The sequence below is a fragment of the Dipodomys merriami genome, unplaced genomic scaffold (genome assembly GCF_024711535.1).
Source record: "Dipodomys merriami isolate MVZ:Mamm:240054 unplaced genomic scaffold, mDipMer1.0.p SCAF_1554, whole genome shotgun sequence".
Lineage (NCBI taxonomy): Eukaryota > Metazoa > Chordata > Mammalia > Rodentia > Heteromyidae > Dipodomys > Dipodomys merriami.
In genome coordinates, this window is record NW_027202887.1 from 16,281 (window position 1) to 24,420 (window position 8,140).

Consider the following 8,140-nt stretch of genomic DNA (forward strand, 5'->3'; position numbering starts at 1 on the left):
ACTCAAAACTAGCAGTCTACTACTTGAACTACTGCTCCATTTTGAGCAATTTTCTTGGTTCATTGCAGATAAGGACATTGGATATTCCTGTCCAAGCTGTCTTTGAACTTCAATCCTCATATACTAGCCTCCTGAATAGCTTGGATTACAGATGTGAGCAGTGGTTCCCAGCTCCCTTCAGTTTTGAATATGGGCAACAGAGTGCCTATGATGTTGTCTCTCAAAGAAACATCACTTTATAGACCTTTCAAAAAAACATTTGTATTTGCCATTACTTTGAAAGGATGAAGTTTTAAAACTACCAGTAGATTTTTATTAATCATGTTTTAACAAATGAGCATATTTATTATTATTTTTCTCATTTTTATTTTGTTAAATACTACTGGTTATCAACTACAAGAGCTCCTGTTGACTCGTCTCTATAAACCTAGCTACTCAGGCAGCTGAAATACAAGAATTTTGGTTCAAAGCCAGCCCTGGAAGAAAAGTCTGTGAGACATTTTATCTCCAGTTAACCAGAAACAAAAGATGGGAGGGACCTATTGCCCAAGTGGTAGAGCACCCAACTTGACAAGATAGTTAAGGGACAGTTTTCAGGTCCCGAATTCAAGCCCTAGTACCAGAACAGGAAAAAACAAAAACAAAAACAAAAACAAAGGATCTTTGTTCCCTTGTGTATGTTATTTTGGTTTTAAAGATATTTTATTATACAATGTACTTCTCTGTAAATGTTGGAAAAGATAAAAAGTAACATACTATAGTGTTCTTATATGTAAAGTGGTATAATATCATTTGAGTTTAGATTATGTTATTAAAATATATGTTCTAGCTAGGTACTAATGAATTATGCCTGTAATCCTAACTTTCAGGAGACAGAGATCTAAGGATCTTGGTTTGAAGCCAGCTGAGGAGACTATGAGAATCTTATATTCAATAAATTATAAGAAAAGCCAGAAGTGGAGCTGTGACTCAAGTAGTAGTACAGTTATATTAAGTTTAAAAGAAGTGCAGGGATAGTGACAAGGCACTGAGTTCAAGCATCAGACTGGCACTGCCCCCACCCCACCCCATATATGAAAGTGTCATAAACTCCAAAGCAAACACTGGAAAAAGTAAGAGTAGTGAGCTAATGAAGAAGATCAATGGAAACATGAAAAAATGCACAATCCAAAGGAAGACAAGAAGAGGAAAGGGGAACAAAGATGACAATTGGAAGATAAAAAGCAAATAGACAAAGATAATGAAATTAATTATATCAAAATTCACATTGAATGTAAGTGCTCTAATCTTTTTAGTTGGTAGTCTAGATTGACTGTTTAAGAAAGCAGGGTCCAACTCCATGCTGCCTGCAAGCAACCCAGTTTAAATGTAAAAACACAAAATAAAAAGTATAAAACATACGATAACACTAGTCAAAAAAACATGTCAGTGGCAACATTAATAACAATCAAGGTAGATTTAAAAGCAGAGAATGATTATGCATACAGAAAGACATTTCATAAGAAAAATTCACTTCTGAAGAGAATACAACATTTTTTTCCTGTCATGGGGCCTGAACTCTGGGCCTGGGCGCTGTCATCAGCTCAAGGTTAGTACTCTACCACTTGAGCCACGGCACTACTTTGGGCTTTTTCTGATTGTGTGGTACTGAGGAATCAAACTCAGCACCTCATGTATGCAAGGCAAGCACTCTACCACTGAGCCCATTTCCCAATCCTAATTACAACATTCTTAAATGTCTGCATACCTTGTGAGAGAGTTCCAAACAACGTGAAGCAAAAGAGTATAGAAATGTGAGGAGAAATAGAACCACAATTAGTAGAGTACAAAATCTCTTTCTCAACCATTGATAGGACACACAGAGAATCAGCACAGAGATGGTAGACTTGAATGTCACTATTAACCAAAATATCCTAATTGATATTTATAGGACACTATCCAGTAACAGTTGAATGTGCATTATTTTTTAGTAAATATGGACTATTTACCAAAGTAGAGAAAATATTAGGCCAGAATCAATTCTCCATCCATTTAAAGTTTTTGTTTTGTCTGGGCACCAGTGGCTCACACACTCAAAAATCTCAGCCACTTGAGATTGGCAGCCTGTATATACACAAGATACCTCATCTCAACCAATAGCTGAACATGGGTGATACATGCTTGCCTTCTCATCTATGTGATAGGCTAAGATTGAGAGGATCATGGTTCCAGGACAGCCAAAACAGAAACATCCAAGAGACTCCCTTTCAGTGATGAAATTGAGTATGATTACAGACATTTCTTATAAGATAGAAAAGTTATAGTAGGAATTTTGAGATTTGAGATTCAGCTCAGTGAAATAGCACTCGACTGTCAAGTGCAAAAGCCTTCAGTTCAGTTCTCATCTCTGCAAAATATAAAAATAATTATAAAAAATAGGAAGATCACAGCTCAGGATTATACCTTGATGGAAAGTGAGAATTTTCCTTAAAAAAAGAAACGAAAACCCAAAAAGGAAAAAGAACTAGATGGATATCAGTGAAGAAGTGCCTGCCTATTAAAAGTGAATCCCTGAGTTCAAATCCAAGTATTGCAAGAAAAAGAATTGACCACATGTAGAAACTCAGCACCACCAGCTTGTCCCTGAGGCTGAGTAGAAGAAATAACCAGGCAGCTGTCAGCATTGTTTGGCATCTGCTATCCTGGCTGTGACCTCCCAGCTCTCCCAGAACAAGGGAACATGGCACATGGCCCCCCTCAACTCATAGCAGTCCACATCCTAAGCATGACATGCTGCCCAGATGTTCACCAGATGACCAGGGTCAAAACATTTATCTTAAAAAAAAAAAAAAAACATTTATCTCCCTCCAAGTCTGAGCCACAGGAAGACTCCAGGAATCCAAGATGGATACTGACCTTCCAGGCAAGGTCATCATCATTGGGGTATACTGCAAAGGGTGTCAGACATGACAGCCAGCAGGACTTCAGGCTCACCCTAGGACCTTGATGCCCTAGGCCCCGTGCCCTAGGCAGACAACATTTCGGCAATTTAATGTTCCATTTCATTCATCCAACTCATCATTTATGTGATTGCTATACCTAAGGGCAATTTCTCCATCTGAAGCTTCAAGAACAAAATTATTTCCATTTAAAAGTTAACAAGATGAATCTAGACATTACTAAAGAGGTCTGGTCAGGTCACCCACACAAAGCATTCCATCATTCAAACTTATATTATATGACTTCTCTCCACCCACAGCCACTAACGAATGATAAAAAATTTTTATGTAAACTAGCAAGTGGTAGACACTCTGAAAAATAAATTAATATTTCTCTCTTCAGAAAGATCTCACTGAAGTAAGACATAGATTCAGTGATCCCAGAGGTAAAATAAGATAGTGTTAATAAAAATGATTGAGTTGAAAGGCATGTTAGACAAATCTAAGCTGATGAACACGTACCTGGTGAAGTATTTCTTGAATGTCTGGGAGCTGGGTTACCAGCATTATCCACTTCTCTTCAAACTGTGCTAAGAAAACCCAAAGTGTGTCCATGTCTGCTGCTTTCAGGTAAAGAACTTGGTTTCCAGAACTCAGAGCTGCAGATTTCCAAGGAGAACTGTTGGTCACGTCCTTGAATTCCTAAAGAAAGGTTTCCAGGATCAGAGACTTATCAAATTTAAGTATAGTCAGAATAACTATGTATAGTACTAAAAACTAAATACAGCAACATTTTAATACAGGTACAGGTACATTTACACACAACATACACACACATTTGTTATAAGTGTTAGGATTATTCCAGGTACCTAGTAGACACTAGAGAACAAGAAATTTGTTACCAAGTAGATTTCACTTTTGAAAAATATATAAGCCATTTCAATTTCCTCCTTTGTTTTGGTCCAAGACTAGGACTCAAAGTCAGTACCTGACACTTTTGCTCATTGGCTAGTACTCTATCAATTGAGCCATTCCTATAATGCAGCCATTTCAATTTCAAATTTTATAAGGAAATATAAAACCCAACACAATTAACATAAAATTTTACTATAGTCTATTTCAGTCCTACAATAATTTATTACTAGAATAATTATATTATCAAAGGCATATTATCTTTTATTTTTTTCTTAATGGTATAGGTGATGAACCATTACATAAATAGGGAAATAGGTACATTACTTTTTAGACACTGTTAGCCGCTCTTGCATTTTCTCCTGCTTACCACTCCCCACTCTCCTCCCCGCCAGCTTGTAAAGTTCATTTCCAACATAGTGTCTAGTTAGTATCATTGTTGCATTAGTTCATCCTTTGTCCTACTGCAATCTAAAATACTTAAGATAGGTTTTTCAAAACCTTATTAGAGTATAATATTTTATGTTATGACTAAATCTGTACCATCACCACCACCACCACCACAATGGCTTTTCAAGCTCTTCTATTGTCCCTGAATATTCTGTTTTAAATTTACTAATTTACAATTTTTCTTTTAAAAATTATGTTGCCGGATGCTGGTAGCTCACACCAGTAAACCTAGCTACTCAGTAGGCTGAGATCTGAAGATCACGGTTTAAAGCCAGCCCAGGCAGGAAAGCCCATGAAACTCTTGTCTCCAATAAACCACCAGAAAACCAGAAGTGGTGCTGTGGCTCAAGTGGTAGCCTTGAGCCAAAGAGCTGAGGGACAGCATCCAGGCTCAGAGTTCAAGTCCCATGACCAACAAAAAAATATATATCATGTTATTAAAAATGTTTATTTAACATATTTGAAATTTTCCTGTGTGTAAATTTTTTCAGCTATATTTAAAAATTTAAATTTATTATCAAAGTGAGTTTCCATAGTTACAAACCATGAAAAATAAAAAACAAAAAACTAAGGGAGAAAGACCAAAAAAAGATTTCATACCTACATTTGTGTGTTTATTTCCTTAGGTGCATCATGGATAAAACCCAGGACTTAAACACTCAAACAGTCAAAACACTCAAACACTGAGTGCAGTCTCAAATTCCAAGTTCATTTTATAGTACAAAATGTATCTTTTTTACTTTGCTCTTTATTATTCATTCATTATTATTATTATTTTGTTTTTTTGTAGTGGGGCTTGAACTTGAGCTCTTTTTGCTCCTAACATTCTACCACTATGAGCCATAGCTCCACTTTCCTGTTTTCTGGTGGTTAACTGGAGACAGTCTCACGGGCTGAGTAGTTAGGATTACAGGTGTAAAGGATCATTCTTTATTGTTATTATAAAGGTGATTTATACTGGTGTGGGCTGGCTGGCATGGAGGATGCTGCCTCACTCTCACCCTACCTCCCTGCATCCCTGGCACTGGACTGCCTAGCCATGGTCGTTCATGGGTTCAGGGCCCTGCTTGCAGGCCATGAGGGAAGGAGGTACCAGGGGGAAGGGAGACCCATGGGGTGCCACTGGCCCCTACGTGAGGTGCAGGGGCAGTGCTTGTGGCCTGGCCACAGCAGCAAGGGCAGCAAGGGGATGGAGCTCACTGCCATGGGCATGGCAGGGCTGCAGGAGAAGGTGTTTGCTGGGCAGTCAAATATCTATTCCTACATGAGCCCCAACAAATGCTCTGGAATGTGTTCCCCTTCAGGAAGAGACCTCACACATCACAAAATCAAGTGCCAGGGGAAACCATTAGCTGGAATCTACAAAATGCAAGAAGAAAAGAGAAATGCTGGAAACATGACAAGAAGCGGGCTTCCTGGCTACATGGAGATGGGGGAGGGGCTGCTGTACAACTACTGTGACCACAGCAAACCTCCATCGAGGCCTACCTGTGGCTCAAGCAATAACCATACTGCCCTCCTGCGCAAGACTATGTGCCTTCACAAGGAAAGGATTATCTTTTACACATTTAATCTTAGAAGATTACTTCAGAATTTTTGAAGTATATTAAGATGCCTTCTTACTGTAATATTTAATATCTGTTACAGGTTCCTGAGCAGGCTTGAGCAGATGGCCTTATATTACCAAAACTTTTATATAGTACTTGCTTTTTACTTTTTTGCATACAAATGGAATATTTGTGCTTTCCATCCATGCAGTCCAGGACTCTACACAGTTTTAGAAGGAAGAGTCAGGCATGAACTAGGAAGCTGGCAAGTGTGTCCTACAGCTGTTCTGGAACTTGCAAGGGTGCAATATACCAACCTGGTCTCGACAGACGGCTCCAAGCTTTGACAGGCCCACATTGAAGTATGAATATGTTTTTTAAAAGATTTCCAGTAAGTTAGTCTACACTTCTGCTTTCTCAAGCTTAACGACCTGCACCAGCCAGCTTGCATGGAGGGACCCAGGTGCCCTTCCCCAGAGGCAGCTGGTCCAGGCACCTCAAATTGGAACATGAGGTGGAGACCCCCTGGGGGAAAGGCACTGCTCCACATGCCTGGGAGGGCTTTCCTGAAATGGAGTTCCTTATAGAAATGTGAACACTGAACTAATAATAATAATAAAATTTAAAAACTAAACTTTCAAAAACAAACAGAAAACAACTTACATGCATATAGGTCTGGCAATGTATGCAGTTTTTGGTTTCATTTGGGGTTTGTTTTTTGTTTTGTTTTTGTAGAGGAGAATGAGGTGGTACTCTAATCAAAAATAAAGTTTTGTAGAGGACCAGAAATTACTTACCCAATGCCCCACCCACCAAGTTGTGCTGGGTTAGAGTTCCCAGCCTGCTGTGGAGAATTTCTGCCTGTCAGAGCACAGCCTCAAGCTGAAGCAGGGTCCAAGGAGCTCTGCCCCAGTCACCACAGCCATCCATGGCCCTGGGTTAACAGTAAGTTCATTGATTGTGATAGCAGAGGCAGAAGATGCCTCCTCCCTCGTCATTAGGGACCACTTTTCTCACTGCTCACATCCAGGCCCCATTTCCTGCCCGCCCTGCACCCAGGTAAGTGTGAATAGAGACAGGTATGAGAAATGGCCCTTGTCCTCAATCCTCCACTCTGGACCTTACCATGGTGCTACCTAAGAAAGACTTCCCCCACAAGCCGCTAGCATGGTCAGTAGTCATCAGACTGGAGGAGGTTCTGACAAGGGTGTGTAAATGTGAGATGAAATGACTTAGTTGTAACTGTTTGTAGCTTTGTACTTAAGCAAACAAAAAAGGAAATAAAACTTGACACATTTATAAGATTATTTCTTTGTTGATTTGTATGTGCCGCCCCTACAGTATAACCCCTGCTTTCAGTGTAATTGATGTCGGTATAATTTGTGGAGGGGAAGGGGAAAAACAAATCGTTCAAATAGGGATACAGGTGGACCCATTGCAACAATGAGATGTACAAGTCTTTATGTCAAAAACGAAATTCACAACTTTGGGGGGGTGAGGAGGGGAACGGGGAGGATTGGGTGGGGGTTCAGAGTGAGGATGGAAAGGGATGGGAAGGGGAAACAAAGGAGGAGGCTACAATTCTTGATAAGAATTGTACTCATTGTCTTGCCCATGTAATTGTAACTCCTCTGAACAGTATTTTCACAATTAAAAAAAACTTGAAAATTATCATAAAAATGAGAAAAATTAAATTCTTTATTCTAGGAGAAAAAAGGTTATATACACAGGGGTTACAGTTACATAACTCAAGTAATGAGTACATTTCTTTTTAGACAATGTCACACCTTTCCCTCACTCACTCTCAGTTTTACTCTTTTTTTCCATGACAAGAAAATATTTTATTGTTTTTTGTTGATATATGTTAAATTTCCACTTACTTTCAATCATAAAATAAAATAACTTAATCATAAAAATTTGTTGTATACATTACTTTGTGGTGATCAAAAAATTCTTGATATTTTCCCTTGATGGTTATTCCTGGCTAGTAATTATCTAAGCATGTTCTATTGCAACTTATAAAAAAGAAACTTGTCTATGTTGCTCCTGATTGTACCCATGTCTAGAGATGCATTGAGGGACTGTTCGTTCCAGTAATTCAAAATCTGCTGAGTAGATTCCAAACACTTATTTAACTCATCTGAATCTCTGATATAATTCACAGGAGCAAAGTGGGAATGAAATTAAATGATAAGTGCACTCTGCTAATGGCAGATGTATCAGCATCTCTCCTTCTGCTGTTAGTGTACATTTTGCTATCACAAATCAAGTATAGTGACAACAGGGGATATACCATAGAGGGAAGAACATACA